This window comes from Camelus ferus, chromosome X, assembly GCF_009834535.1.
Source record: "Camelus ferus isolate YT-003-E chromosome X, BCGSAC_Cfer_1.0, whole genome shotgun sequence".
Classification (NCBI taxonomy): Eukaryota; Metazoa; Chordata; class Mammalia; order Artiodactyla; family Camelidae; genus Camelus; species Camelus ferus.
The window spans coordinates 11,181,470-11,198,027 of record NC_045732.1 but is presented as its reverse complement, the minus strand read 5'-3'; the positions used below and the strand labels follow the sequence as shown (position 1 = coordinate 11,198,027).

At 47.1% G+C, this 16,558-nt stretch overlaps 1 non-coding gene across 1 annotated transcript; it reads right to left on the bottom strand.

The window, feature by feature from the left end:
• Positions 1–1,937: 1,937 nt before the first annotated feature.
• TRNAS-AGA lies at positions 1,938–2,010 on the bottom strand. The gene has a single exon. It is a non-coding gene; the product is annotated as a tRNA-Ser (tRNA).
• Between the last annotated feature and the right edge of the window lie 14,548 nt (positions 2,011–16,558).

The window sequence follows — 16,558 nt, the reverse complement described above, 5'->3', positions numbered from 1 at the left end:
GGATGGACCTGGAGGGCATTATGCTAAGTGAAATAAGTCAGACAAAGAGAAACACTGCATGATTTCACTTACAGGTGGAATCTAAAAAAACAAAATTCATGAACAAACAACAAAACAGAAGAAGACTCACTGAAACATGTGGCTGGCAGAGAAGAGGGGGACAGGGGAATGAGTGACACGGAGGGAGACGAAGAGGTACAAACCCAGCTACAAGATGAACGGGTGACAGGGATGAAATGCACAGTGTGGTGAATACAGTCAGAATAATGTCGTATCTTTGTGTGGTGACAGAAGGTAACCAGACTTATTGTGGTGATCATTTTATAATATACAGAAGTATCCAATCACTGTGATGTGCACTTGGAACTAACACAGTGCTAGAGGTCAGATATAGATCAAATAAATAAAAATAAAGGAGGGAGAGAGAAAAATGCATCTAATTACACACACACACACACACACACACACTTCATTAAATGACGGCACAGTGGAGTGGAATGGGCCCTTAATCCAAGGTGGGTGTCCTTATAAGAAGTGGTTGCACGAAGACAGAGCCGCACAGAGGCAGCAGAGATGGGAGTGACGAGCCCTCAGGTCCAAGAGTGTCCAGGGTGAACGGAGAGCACAGAAGCCAGGAGAGAGGCAAGGGAGGGGCCCCTACAGCCTTCAGAGGAGGGCAGCCCTGATGACACCTGGATTTGGGACTTCTGGCCTCCGGGACTGTGACAGAACACATTTCTATTGGAAGCCACAGCGCTTGCGGTCAGGCTCAGGGCAGCCTGAAGAAATCGACGTGACCACAAACAAGCTTCCGTCACAGCCTTCCAGAGGAAAAGCCCTGAGGGTCGGCTATGGTCCTGGCTATGGGATGTTGGCCCACCCCCACCCAGACGAATGACCCCGCTCCACCACAGTCACCCCACCTCCACCATTTGCCTCCACGTCCTGGGACGAGCTTGAGGCTTGGGTGGGAATGCAGATCCCCATACAAGATCCCAGATCACGGAGATGACATTTCATGGCTGACAAAACACTGCCCCCAAATATACATACAGAAGCATGTTTGTTTAAAAGGGTGGTCTCTGCATGCAGGTCCACATTTGCATCTTTGGGTCTCTCAAAACAGTACAATTTTTATGGGGTTTAGCATGGCTAGATAATTATTCTGAAAACCGAGGTGGTGTGCAGGTTTTAGATCAATAAAAGAGGCCCTGGAACCACCGCTTAGACAGGTCCCCAAGGTCTGTGACATCAAACCACAGAAGGGATGAGAAACCATTACCATAACGAGCTCTCCCTCCATCCCCCCAGCGATGAGTCCTCTGGAAGAATTAATTAAAAATTCTGAAACGGTTTTTCTTAAAGGAGAAAGACGGTCTTGCTGAGAAGCGAGTAACCAGAGCAAATCTCTGCGCATGTTTATACGCCTGCCTGTAATTTTCACCTTCGAGGACATCTGCAGGGAAAGGGACCTTCATTTACTCCAAGAGTTCTCCAGTGTATCCCTCTACGATTCGAGCAGTGGGGTGTCTCATTTACAAGGACGAGCAGAATGTCAGCTCCACGTGGACTGATGACAAACAGTTCAATATGTGATCAAGAACTAAACCTGCTTTTCAAATTTCTGGATTCTGTTATTCCACATCCAGCCAACCGCGACCAACAGTTAGAAAAGACAAGGGCCACCGTGGAGGCTTTCCTCACATTTATAAAAGGGAAAGAACAAGGTCTACTATCATTTATTAAACAGCATGTATAAGAATTGAAATTCAGTGAGTTCATACATGAGAAAGAAGGTTGAAGAAATTTTAGTCAACTCTATCCAATACTTGTAATACATTCGGTGTGGAAAAAACCACCTGACTTTATCTAATTAATCAACCACCATTTAAAAAAATACATACATATATATGTATATATAAAACCCCTCCCTGTAATGGAGGTACCAGGGATTGAACCCAGGACCTCATGCATTCTAAGCATGTGCTCTACCACTGAGCTATACTCTCCCCACCCCAACACCACTGAAGCTATATATTTTAAAGCAGATGAGCTTTGAATCCAGGACCAGTCACTGCTGTTGATTTGATTTCACAGCAAAAGTCCAAGAGCCAGGAGTTGTCAACCCAAGAGGAAGGGGTTTATAAGGGAAATAATTCACCTTGGTCAAGAAACCAGAAAACTGGAGGTGAGACAAGCTGAAATTCAAATGTTCCTAGTCCACAATAAAAGGAAAGAAACCAGAAGACATAGCCAGAATGTATCCTTAATGATTATGATCTGTATCCTTCCCAGCCTTGAAGTCACCTAAGTGAGCTTTAATAGTAACATGATAGTAACAGAAATATGAGCCATTCCAGGTCATTCCACAGATGAGAACTACACACAGCACAGAACACGACCGAGCCCAGAACCATCTCTCTCAGAAACACAGTATTTGCGTGCGATACTAAGGAGGAGAAGAAAAACGACACTGTGGTAAGCACGTCTGACTTCCCGCAGGTGTAGTCAGTACCTGTAGCTAACCAAGCACACAGCCATGGGTCAGGGCTGCAACTCCAGCGCCTCGTTCCCTGGGATCTCTTCCCGAGGTCCTGCAGCTCCTCGGTGCCACAGTCAGAGGGCTGGGAGGGGGATCTGAGCAGAGTGACGGGAGCGTAAGACATCATGCTGGCTGCCTCATTTCCTTCAACGACATTCTTTTCCAAGTTACACTTCTAGGGGGAGTGGACGGGTCTGCCTCTGCTACTCACATCCAGAAACAAGTTCTGCCCTTACAGAGACACCTTTGCCAAGCATGTGATGAAATACCCTCTCTGTGCACCCAGCCCGGGAGCACACTCCTACCAAGAGATGCCAGCCCTCAGCCCTCACCCACACCCCCTTCCTGAAAACTCCATGGAGACCACACGTGTCCGCGAGAATCCAGCCGTAACTAACCCTACATATTTATGCTGGTCCAACCGTGAGGTCAGAGATTAGCTGGTGAAGGCCGATGCCGAGTGCGTGGGTGCCGCCCTCCTGGCCCTGAACTCCCCCCAGGTTTCTGCCACAATCTATCACTGATTTGCTCACCCCAGAGACTCGCACCCCACTGCTGCCAAAGGGAACGAACGCCCTAAAACCCACATCGATTGCATCATTCTCCTTTCAACAAACTCTCCAATGGTCCCCTGAGCACATGTAACGAAGTCCACATGAACTGACTGGTTTGTTCCCTCCACCAATCTCTCTGCTCCCACAATATTCAGGGGTCTGGTCATGGTCAGGCCTGTTCTATCCAATCAGATGATAAAAAAGGAACTTTCATTAACCAGTATACCTCGGTGCCCAGCACAGAGCTCGATGAACACAAGATACGCCTCAGGTAATGGCTGCACTGAATTAAACTGAGAGATAATACTGTAAAAGCACTGTAGGAAAAAGCAGGGCTTTCCATGGATCTGGAAACACAAAGCAAGCTTCTGGCCCCGTTCAACTGCATGACTCGAGTACCTGTCAACAAGTATTTCCGGCCGGGGTCAGAAATGCTCGTCCACGTTACCCAAGTGGAGAGGTGAGTATTTTTCTCCATTACAAAGGAACGATGCCATTCTCTGTGGAATTTTTTCCAAGCTGTGACATCCTGCTGGGTTTCCATCATAGGCAGTTTAAAGCAAATGAAGTCCTCGGGAGCTTTACTGCTCTAATTGAGAGAGATGCAGCAGCGCCCAAGATTGATTTCCCATCATGGATGCGGGACTAATACGCCCACTGACAGCAGAGAATCACAGAGTGAACAGGCGTTCTATCTCCCTGGTTATCCCACCCTCTCTCCAGTGCTTCTGTGGGGTTCTTGTACGATCGGCAGTCTGAGAGGTGAGGGAGCCCCTCTTCAATTTTATAAAGAGCCTCTTCTAAAATGGAAGTTTCAGTAATACCCCGAGAAGTCCAACATTCCTGATCTTTAATTAAAGGGCCCACTGCCCTGTAGCTACTTCAGTACCCCACTTCCAAAGTGACACTGACCATCCTGCGTTGTGCTCCAAGCTGGTGCAGGAAAGCTGGGCACCATCTTCCAATTCTTCATCCTCATTAAGACCACATCAGCTCCTAGCAAGCAGAAGCTGGTGGGAAGGCACAAGTTTAAATTTTTCATGACACCTACTGCTTTCCTGTGAACTCAGGAGAGTTTTTATTCTTCCCACCAGGGAGCCCCAGTGGCAGGGAGGGGGATGGGAGAAGAACCTCAACTCCAAGTCTAATTAAGAGTCTACCTATAGGTAGGCTGCCTGACAGTACAAACTGCAGGACTCTTGGAAGCTCACATCCAGTTCTGGCCAAATACAGCTCTGGGTACTGGCTGCGGTCCCTCCTTCTCTCCCACCTCCAATGTCTGAGTGCTCAGACACTGTCCAACATGTGCTGGACACATTTACTTTCCCTCCCAGTGTGAGTCTGTCTCCACCTCCCCCACCCAAATTTATTCATGGGAGATTCTGAGTTGGCCATCCACTACCAACTGGTGCTACTGCTACATCTGAAATGATGATGATTAAGAGAACAAAAAACCCTTCTTTTCCTTGTATTCCAATATATGATATATTTTACTTTCCAGTCAAGATATTGCTTGTCAATCACATACTCTTATCTATGGGCAAATTTTGTAACATCTTCATGGGTACCCTTTTTTTTAAACTCTGGGGAGACCTAGATCCAAAAATGAATTTTGAATTACAAACAAGTCACTGAATCAGCTGCACTGGAAGGAGTAATCCGGCCAGAGCCATCCCAGGAAATGAGGGAGGATACAGACAAGAAGACTTAGAGAATTCCAAGAGAACAGTTCTGAAAATAGTCAACTTGACTCTCTGTAAAAATGCACAGATTCATGGCTCACACACTCCGACAAGAGAACCCATCTGCTCTCGTGGCTCTCCTCCTCACTGCAAGGACCCTACCCCACTGAGAAAGACCCTCCCAGCACTTCCACCTGGGGGTTCTGCTGACCAGGCCGCACTGCATGGAATGAGCAAATAGAACCTTCCAATTCACGATGCATTGGATTGACTTGCGTTTCCCCCCAGAAGATATGCTGGAGTCCTAACCCCCAGGACCTCAGAATGTGACCTTGTTCGGAAACAGGGTCTTTGCAGAAGGAATCCAGTTAACTTAACCACAATGTTCCTTCTCTCCCCGTCCCCCCACTCCCAGGAGCTGAGGAGTTGCCATACAAGTGCTGGGTACGTTTCATGGACTGAACTCTCAAGAAGGACCAGTCCCGACATGTTAGTCTCATGGCTCAAACAGTGTCCGTTTCACAGCGCCACCACAACAAAGGACCACAAGCTGGGTGGGTTCACAGCCATGTATCCCTTCACAGTTCTGAGTCTCCAAGACTGAGATTAAGCCGTTGGCAGGATGGGTTCCTTCTGAGGGCTGGCAGGGAAGTCTGTTTCAGGCCCTCCTCCCTGACTTGCAGGTGGCTGTCTTCATGTTCATACGCACCTGCATCCAGATGTCCTCTCTGTATAGGGACACCAGTCACACTGGACCAGGGCCCACCCCAGAGACCCAATGCGTCTTGAGAGGGCATGACGAGAGACACAGCTCAATCCATAATGGTGACATTGACTAATTAATTTATAATGTCCTAGCAGTGGCAATAATTAACAACAAATGCACGGAAGGAGAACACTGCTTAGACACAGGACTGGGGCTGGCCTTAGAATTCCTTCCTCAGGCTTGAGCTTGAATAAAACATCTGAGTCTGCACCAGCGGGGGCCGGGCCAGGCCAAGGGCCATCCCACTGCACAACTCCTAAAAGACACACACTTGACTCGAGGGCGACTCGATCTAAACAATTTCCATAAATTTTGGGCATACCAGGCATTTCTTTCTTTAAAAAAAAAAAAAAAAAAGCATCCCGTCAGCGTCTGTGACTTTCGGCATTTAGAATATATTCTGTCCAGTGGGTGGTTGAATATGTGTGTGGGCTGGAGAACCGGGAGAGAGGGGGCATTCACTGTTGTTCCCAATTAATTTCTTCTGGAGGAAAAATGCTCCCCGATCATAACGAAAATGGAAGGCAAAGAATTCTACAGGGTCAAGCGGTAGACACACTCCAGTCCTCTGAAATCAGCAACTGAAGTCACATCTAAAAGAAAGCAGAACACACGCCTCAAGCCTAAACATCTTTCCCCTTTTTGATCGGCATCGAATCTCTTTCTAATTCGCTTTCCCCTGAATTTCCTATCCACTGAGGTCTTACTATGTTTCTTAATGATTAGTCCCATTTATGACTTTTTCCTTATGAATGTTAGAGAATCAGTGTCAAAACTGTCTAGCCTCCACCAATTGTCTATAACTCGACACTCCAGGCCTGACTGGTGTTAGGGGAAACCACGGGCGTGGGGCTTCAGGGTCCTCCAGCTCGTTTCTAGGTCTTCCCCAAAAGGGGTGGGGGAAACTGCAGGGGGCTCTTAATGGTTACATAGCTCTGTGCCTGGGTTGGACATCTGCACCTCGTGTGGCTTTAAGTGAGCAAAACCCACAGCTACGGGACAACCTGGCACATCAGGGATTATTGCAGACAGCCTGGACACAACCTAGTCCACACGTGGGTTTCTGGCCGGAAGACTCTGTGATGATCTTTCATTCTCCCGCACGTGTGCTTCACACGTCCACCAGCCCCCACAAACTACTTTAAAGTCACGTCTAAAATAAGAGAAAATTGATGTGACCCAGAGAGTGTACCCCGAGATGCTAACGTGTGCATTTCCAGACACAACGACAGAAGTCAGTGGCATGTCCGTGGCTGGCATGCTACATGATATGAAAAGAAGACCTGGGGGGTTCTCCTTCTGCCCCTACAAAATATTAAGCCAGCTCCGAGGGGCCACTTAACTTTCCTGATGTCTGCAGACACTGTGGGCTGCTGGCAGTGGAGGGGGCAGTATTCCCAGCAGAGATGGGTGGGGGGATTCCTCACAGTGGGGGCGTCCTCTGCACTGCGGAATATTTAGCAGCACCCCGGGCCTTCACCCACTAGATGGCAGTGACACCGTTATCCCCAGTTGTGATAACCAGCAATGTCTCCAGACCCTGCCATGCGTCCCCTAGGGGCCAAAACTGCCCTGGCCTGGGACTGCAGTCTAGGTTAAAGGCCAACTTTGCTGACCCATGTTTTCCATGAATACTCAGATTGAGAGGGCTGGCTTGTATGACCAATAATTACAAACATTTCTTATCTTCCCTGCCAGCTGTAAGCAAGTTGAGACAAGGAGCCACGTCAGAACTGTCTTTAGCTCAACATCTCCAAGGATTTTTTAAAAACTTCACATCTCTTCTTCACTAATGAAGCCACATATTTGCCTATGACATCCTCCCACACTTGCTACTGTAACATTCTTCTCCCCGAGGTAGCCTCAACAGTCTCCTCGGGATTTTATTTACAGCATAATTTATTTTTCTGAGCCCAGGCACATGGTGAAATGTCACCAAGTGCAGACCAGAACCCCGCCGCCCGTGCACAGGGTTTCCACACGTTGATTTGTAGCTCTCCTGACACTTACAAGAACGACTTTATGTAAACAACTAGCAAAATAAAAAACAGAATTACCTAAAACTGCAGGAAGGACATCCCAATGCTTGCTGCACGATTTCCTGGCAAGCTGTTTCAAATGCAGCACAGAACAAATCAGACCAGAGGGATACGTTGTGAAAACCTGGCACTGGTTTCAACTCAGGCTGGTGAGCAACCCCACTCGGGGCACTGGTACTTAGAAGAAAAGGAACCTCCATTTATAAGCTGTGCTTGTTGGCACTGAGGGGTTTCAATTCTTCAAATGTCCTAGGGATTTGGGGTGTGGCTAAGGATTCCCTTCACTTTCGTCTACCTTTTCCTAAAAGCCAGTAGGACACGGAGAAGGGCACCCAACACCAGCTCCCAGGAGCCAGGCCGGCAGTGACTCGATTAAGGGAATTATTTATGATGTGAACCCTCTAAACGGAAAAACATCAAACAGATTAACATTTTGGCAAAAAGGTACTTCCATTTCAAACAGAAATGATGAGTTCCCTCTCATCGGCAAGGCTGGGAAGCCACCTCTCAGCCACAAATGGAGTCAACACGGGGTACGCTGTCTCATCTCATTACTGGCAAGAACACCTCCCGATCTGAGTTACTGGACCACTTCCCAGCCGTCCCTGGCCTTGGGGGAGCACCGCACTGCGAGACTCCGAAGCCCCCTCCCCATTAACCAGGCTGCCAAGCAAGTCTCCCTCCACAGCATCATTTCTATAACCCCATTCAAAGAAAAGCACAGCTGCGGAAACACCAAGGGGAGAAGGGAAACCATCTCGGAGGTTAGAGACTTAGTAAAGGGAGGGAATTCACCTGCCTGGTCTGTTCTGTTCTGTTTTGACGTGTCTAATCTTAACATCACGAAACTGATTTGATTTGACTGTAACTCTGCTTTGGAGACCTTTGAAACTGTGACCCTTCCACTCCGGTAGCTGACACTGTGGTGAGAGTGAAATGCAAGTTTTGAAACCTCAGCCTGCTACTTACAGGGTTATGCAGTCAGACAGATTACGTGTAAGTTAGGGTGTGTGGAGAGATGGGGGATGGGAAGGCTAGAAGGAGACCAGTATATGCTCATAACTGGAAAGGAAAATAAAGTAAACTTGCCAAGGTACAACATAGTGATTCTAGTATGTGGCTCTAAAAAGTCCATTTTGTTTGAAGCTCTAATTTCAGAAGTCAATGCAAGGATCCCCTAAGGCTAAAATCTATTTCCTGTGTATTCTTAAGAAGTTAGTTTCCCAAATGATTCCCCTCGCCCTGCATCTAGGAAAAGCACAACAAAGATGGCTAAAGATAAAGTCATATAAACCCCAGGAAGAAAGTAAACCAGGACGGGGGTGGGAGCAGCATCAACAGGGAACATTTTCATGGAGAAATTTTCCCAAGACGAGTACTATTAATACCAATGCTATCAAATTACCGCCTAGGAATTTCTGAGAACGAAAACATATTATTCTCTGCCTAAAAATGTGCTCACCCACAACCATGTTCTTTTTCAAATAAAGATACCTAGAACCAGGAAGGTAACTTCAGTAACATACACAGATATAAGAAATCGGTTTCAGGGGTCTTCTCAGGAATGTCAGACGAGTTCATGCTGGGAGAGCACCTGCCTGATAAACGTGGTTTTAACTCACCCTGTTGCTTTCAGGCCCCTTAACTGTGATGCTCTAGCCTAAGAATGCATTTCCTCTAATAGCTGTGCACCAATGACGTCTCCTTGCATCTGATATTCAAGGCATGGGTGGGATTGGGGCGTGGTGAGGCAGGCTGTGAGGGTGAGCTCAGGTGGGCGTGGGCATGGGAGAGGGGCAGCTAGGAGATGGGGGAGGGGAGGGGGAGGGGAGACGCGTGTAGGGCGGAAGGCCTGAGTAGGGCTGGGCTTCAGGGGGTGCGGTGGGAGATGGAGGGCTTTGGGTGCGAGGGGAGGGAGACGAGCACAGATGGGGACAGGTGCTGGCAAGAGGACAGGTGAAAGGGCACTGGGGGAGGGGAGAAGGCAGGAGAGGCCTCTAACCCGGGGACACCAGGACCCACCCCCAGATCAGAGCTGTTCCTGTGGCCCCCGCCTAGTCTTAGACCTCAGCCTGCTAGCTGAGATGCAGGTCACCAAGGGTGATATGGGGGTCCCGGGAGTCCCCAGTCTGCTAGAACACCTGGTATTCTCTAATCTGGGTGACATTCCAACCAGGTAAGCATCATCACCTAACACCTTCCCTCCTCCTGGACACTGCACTAGCAGAGTGTATCTGAAGGCACCCTGCGGTGCTGGAGCGGAAACTAGGCTAAACCACGAGCGTACACTCCCTTCCCCTCGGAGCGCACCGGTCTTAACAGAGGTGTGCACTGGGTTCCGAGTTACTAAGCAGCACTCAGCGGTGCAGGAAGAAGAATTTGTTCTCATTAGGGCCGTAGCCAAGCCTTCACTTGCCATCGTGTTTCCTATTTACTCACCATTCAAGGCGTGAAAATACGCCCAATTTCTCTACAACACAGAATACAGAAACATCATGGCTTAATTAGTCATCACCTTGATGTCGGCTGTGCTAGTCTTCCAGGGACATGCAACCACCAGGACAGGGTAGCCAGAGAGCCCCAGAAGCCAGAAAGATGCCCCACACCTCCCACCAGATACACACACATTTATTTGCCCCTCAAGTAGAGAGGGATTACGTAGACTGCACTACACTGATCTGAGAACCACTCCCCCCAAATCTGACTTAGAAATCAGTTACAAATAGTGGTGACGAATCACTCCTAAATTGATTTTTTTCATGGCTGTGGCTGCTCTCATGTAAAAGAGAAAATAGGAAACACGGGTTTAAAAGGGCACTAGGTGAGATATACAGAAACAAATATAAACCCTTTTATCTGAAATTAAAAAGTCTAACAATTCATTGGGAAGGCAAGATAAAGACATACACAGGGAAGAGGACATAGCTGAGCTAAGTACATCCCGAAGCTGCAAACTCACACGGGAGACTGGTCTTGGGCCCGTCGGCCAGTGTAACCGGTGTACCCTCAGTGCTCACCACGGCGCCCACTCGGTACCTGCTCAGCACATGCCGGCAGAGTGATGAATGAGTGAATGAGGCCTCTGCCTGGTCTCACTGGGCAGGTGGGGGCAATCCCATGACCACAGTATCAACGAGACAAAGCACACATCTCCACGCCCAGCTTGCGAAGCTAGGTGTGAAAACAGGCAACGTGCATGAAAACTCACGGAGGAAACATCTCTCCTGAGAAGGCACAAGGTACAATACGTAACATGGCGGCCTCTCCCACCCAGACAGGGGCAGTGAACTGCCCACTGTTTCAAAAGGACAGGTGACCATACAGTGGAATATTCAGCCACAGAAAGGGATGCAATTTTGACACATGCTACAATACGGGAGGATCTTGAAAACACTACACCCGGGAAATATGCCAGACATGAAAGGATACATGTTGTATGAGTCCACGTCTATGTGGGGTCTGGAATAGTCAGATTCATAGAGACAAGAGTCAGATTCATAGAGACAGGAGTAGAATCGAGGTTACATGGGGAAGGGTGAGTTGTTTCAGGGGTTCAGAGTTACCTGGGGGGATTATAGAAAACATGTGAGTATAGATGGTTGGTTACACAACATTATGAATGTATTTACTGCCACTGAATTCTACATTTATGAATGGTTAACATGATACTATGTTATATGTATTTTACCACAATAAAAACAAACAAAAAAACAACAGAACATGTGACCAGACATGAAAAGTTTTTGTAATTACTTGGAAGTCTCTTTGACCTGCTATAGAAATAACGACTCAAGGGTTAAGAATTTCCTAAATGTCAACAACCAAGGCGGGTGAGAAGTCTCAGGTTCCAGAAGCCACAACTACACCCCAGGAGCTGGGACCCGATGTTGCTTCCTTAAAACACTGCATAGCAAAAGCTGGGCAGAGAGGTTACACCACTCGGGCAGGAAACAGTGTGGACACGTGGGAAGAAACAAAGGAAGGGCTCGGATGCGGAGCAGTGGGAGATAACAGATGTCAAGAAGGCGAAGACTATGGAGGAAAAAGCAAAAGTGGAAGACAGGAACGGGAGTCTGCAACAAGGGGAAAAAAGACATCAAAACTTAAGGATGTTTAAGGGAATGAACAATTAAGAAATGCATTTATCTCATGGAAAATTTAGTTTCACATTCCTATTCAAAACAGTGCAATGACCGTTCTTCAGAAAGCCGTTCTTCAGCTGACCAAGCGGCTCTGGTTACTCATTAGTAACGGAGCTGGCTGCTTCCCAGGCCATGTGCTACAGGAGCCCCTGTCCCTTAGGCATTTGCCTGTGTCCCAGCTGCACCCCAGGCCCCATTTCCCAGACATGCCCTAGGAGTAAACGGGCCTTGTTAGCCAAGGGCGACGTCTTCTGGACTCCAGAAACCTCTTCGTCACCAGTGCAATGGCCCAGATGTCACCTCCCTGACCTCCAGAAGGTAGGTGTAGTCCTGTATCTGATCCCGCAGGATGATGCTCAGTGGTCCTCTCTCCCCAGCAGAAGGTGGGGCTCTGAGCCCCACCAGGCACTCTGGAAGACAGCTGATGACCAACTGGTTCTCTGCACCCCCCAATGCACCCTGACTACAACTGGATCATAATAACCAGCACAAAGCCAGAGTCACTACGTCATCCTTGAATGAATACACACATTTCAGGTTACTGCGGATTTAGTTTTTAAATACTTAAATCAACAACATGAGACAGCTTAAATCAGCTGGGACAAACGAGAGCTGGAACAGGAACACAGAGATCTAGCGAAGAGAGGCAGAGAGGAGGCTGTGCAATTCAGTGACCTCTTTTGCTACAAAATGATGACAAAAGATAACATCACCAACTGGCCTAGTGTCTGCGGAAGGGCCAGGCACTGTGCTGAGTGCCTACCATGAAGAAGTGTGTTTAATCCTCATATGAGGGGAAAGATACGATTATTCTTTGACAGAGCACCAAACTGAGGCTTAAAACCTGAAGCTTTCGCTCAGGCGCACATGGCATGAACGGGAGTCCCCAGGAAAACAGGCCCGGCTGGGGTTGCAGAGCCCAAGAAAGGCTGAACCAGCTCCAAGCTTTGGGATCTGGGCCGGCTCTTCCCTGCTGGGCTGCTCCTGGACCCGACCACTCTCCCATTACTCCTCCCCTCACAAGACCCCCACACTCCATCGTAACTCAAAGGGAGCCCCCGAGTCTCTGAGAGGGGCACAGCCTCCAGAGGCATCCTCTGCTCTCCATGATATACCAGTCAAGATTCAAACAGCCCCATCTTCTCACTGGTTTCTTTTAACATCGCTGAGAATGGGAAGGAGGTGCCCCTTCCAGTGACTTTGAGGACAAGACTACACATCAAACAGAATGATATGTAGCAGTGACTTAAAACCTGAAGTCAGAATATCGCTTGCAGGGAGGGTTATACCTCAGTGGTAGAGTGCATGCTTAGCATGCACAAAGTCCTGGGTTCAGTCCCCAGTACCTCCTCTAAAAATAAATAAACAAGTAAACCTAATTACCTCCCCCCACCAAAAAAAAAAAAAAAACAAAGAAAAAAACCTCACAATACCCCTACTCAGCCCTACCCATAAAAAGCAAAGCAAAAGAAAGGAAAAAACTTTAAAAATTCAAATGCACCAAAAAGATGCTGTGTTTTGAGCACAGGTAGGTTTTCCTCCAAGGAGAGGAACACAACAAAATGAACTTCCTAAAAAAAACTTGTAAATGTTCAGAATTCCAACACAAAACCAGCTCTGTCTTGACATGTTGTCCAAACTAAATAAGGTCTCAGTTGATATTTTCGTATGAAAATACATTTTTATGCATGCTCTTTACAAAGAAATATGACTACAAAAAGTTATGGCAATGCTGACCAAAACATTAGTTAATCACATAAAATATGTATAATAATTCCTTAAAAAAAACTCTTTAAAAATAAGTTTGGTCTTAGAAAAAGTTGCAGAAATAGTAAAAAGTTCCCATATAGCCTTCATCTAGCTTCCTGGTATGTTAACATTTTAAATAAACACAGCAATGATTAAAACAAGAAATCAACGTGGACACAATACAGTTAACTACAGCCTTCATGCAAACCCACACGTCCTTTTCCTGTCCGAGAATCCCACCCAGGACCCCACACTCCGTTCAGTCATCCGCAGATCTGTGACACTTACTCTTTCATTCCTTGTCATTGAGGGCTGGACTCTTTGGATGAATGTGACAAGTTATTTCGTAGACTGCCCCTTCGTTTGGGTTTGTCCAATTCTTCTCTTGATTAGATGCAGGGTATGCATTTGGGGCAGGGATACCACAGAAGGGACACTGTGGCAACACATGATGTCACTCTGCCATATTCCTGGTGCGGTTAACCACAATAACGTGGCTCAGGCGGTACCTGCTGGGATTCCCCCCATAAATCGCTGTTCTTGTCTCCTTGGTAATTGGTAAGTATCCTGGGGGAGATACTGTGTCCTAATATCACATCATGATTCTTCGATGTTATGGATACAAAAATTAACATGTGGCTCACGGTGTACAGCTTAAATGGTTAGCTCCATTTGTATCCTTTGGAGGAGGAAAACTTCCAAGCTGAGATCTTCAAAGATGCAGTTTTAAAAACAGCCCCTGCATTCAGTCATTGATGAGAGTTAGATAAGAGTAAGCACAGTACTTAGAATGTCGAGGGATTATTCGTGTGCGAGCAGCAGTCCAGGCAGCTCCACAGCAAGAAGGCCAGTCCCAACGACACAACCTGCACAGAAGACCGGGTCCACGTCTCGCCAGTGATCCATCCGAGGGGTGTTCGAATAATCACTTAATTTTGTGTAATTTGTATCCTGAGTATAAACAAACGTTCTTAGAGTATCTATTTCAAAGTGATACTGTAAATGTAAGTACATTGTTGGCTAAGTTTAGTGCCAATAAACACTTCCATTGAAAAGAGGAATGATCTCTCTACACTGAACACTGCTTTTAAAAGAATAAAGTCTATTACTTTAACGAAAATGAGTTATGATGCACTGTCATAGAAAAGCATCCACTTGACCTGAAGTCATGAACAAACGACACTCTAAACCCGTCACTGAGACCTAGGAGCCCCGCCCAGCAGATTCATTTACCTGCAAGCATCAGGTAACCTTTGCAATCTCAAAGGGGTCGACCCAACGGAAACACCCCCTCAGACGGGCATGGTGGATGGTGTACCAATGAGAAGAACGGCCAGTTCAGCACACTTAGAGAAAGACACTGAAGACAGTTATATAAAGTTGCAAAACACATGTAAAACCCTAAGGAAAAACCGTATATTTTTAAACCACCAACAGTTTTCTTAAACAGATATAAAGGAGTGGGTGTACAGCCTGACACAATCACAAAGATCATCCAACATACAGTTTATGTGCCAAAAGTTCAGGCAAACAAGCATTTCTCGTGAACCAGCATTCTAAACCATGGCCATTTTCCTCGGATTTGGAGCCAGACAGGGTTCCTCCCCAGCCCCGCCACTCACAAGAGGTGTGACGCTGAGCAGGTACACCCGCTTCCCTCCCAGGGACGTGGCAGCCTGTAAAGACACCTCTCAATCAAAGGTAACCATTTGTATAATGAACCCCCCACGTTCCAGCAGTGACTTCCGGTGGCGGGTGAGTTAATCAACCCAGCATAGTTGGCTCAGAGGGGTTGCGCTCACAGTCACTGTGCGTGTGTATGTGTGTGTGTGTGTGTGTGTGTGTGTGTGTGTGTGTGTATCTGTGAGTGCATTGTGTCCCCTGAAAACACATGTTGAAGTTGTAACCCCCAGTACTTGTGAATGTGACCTTACATGGAAATGAGGTCTTTGCAGATGGAGTTAAATTAAGACGAGGTCACACCGGATTAGGGTGGGCCTTAAATCCAATGAATGGCATCTTTACTAGAGAAAAGAAAGATCTGGAGACAGAGACACCTGAAGGTAAAGATGGAGGCAGAGACTGGAGTGATGTGGCCACAAGGCAAGGAACGTCTGGAGCCACCAGAAGCTGGGAGACAGGCATGGTATAAATCCTCCCTCAGGGCTTCCCAAAGGAACCAACCTTTCCAACACTTTGATCTTCTGGTCTCCTGATCTGTGAGAAATCCATTTCTGTTGTTTAAGACCCCTGGTTTGTGGTAAGTTGTGGTAGCCAGGGGACACTTATCCAGAATAATGGTATCTTGGTACATACATTAAAAACAAAACTCCTTCTGTATTAGAGATACATTCTGTAATATTTATGGGTGAAATAACCTGACGTCTGAGATTTGCTTTAAATAACTCTAATAAAAAGGAAAAAACAGTGTGGGGACAGGAGACACAAGCTCATGAAATAGTGACAATGGTGGAAGCAGGGTGAGGAGTACATGGAAATACACCGAGTATTCCACATACTTGGGTATGTCTGACAATTTCCGTATTAACAAGTTAAGAGCGTGCATGTCAGGGGTGAGCAGACTAGCTTCTAAACTATATATGGAACATGTGTCCCAGTGCAAACAGTGCTAGTATCCCATCTTACTCACTACCCTCTTTGAAATAGAAAAAGCAGCAAAACCAGCGGAACTCTGTTCACTAAAGCCGCCACCACATACTGCCGTGTGAGCAGCAATCATCCAACTGAATTTCTTGAGTTAAATCTTAAATTCATAAACCTCATCCCCCTATATGCTTGCTCAGATAAGTAACATCAAAGCGTCAAGGATACACTTGCATTCTGATAGAAATAAAGGATACCTTCCTCCACTCACTACGCCCGCAGCACTCAAACAGAACTAGGGAAGGGAATTACCACGTGGAACCCGTGACCCTTTCCTCAGGGTCCCGCTGTGGGAACCAGGTTCCCAATGGGACACATCAGCAAGCAGGTGCTCAGCTCACAGAGCTAATTAGTGCCACGTGGGCGAGCCTTGCGATACGACCATCGGGGGGAGGTCGCACATGAAGCGTCCACGAGAAC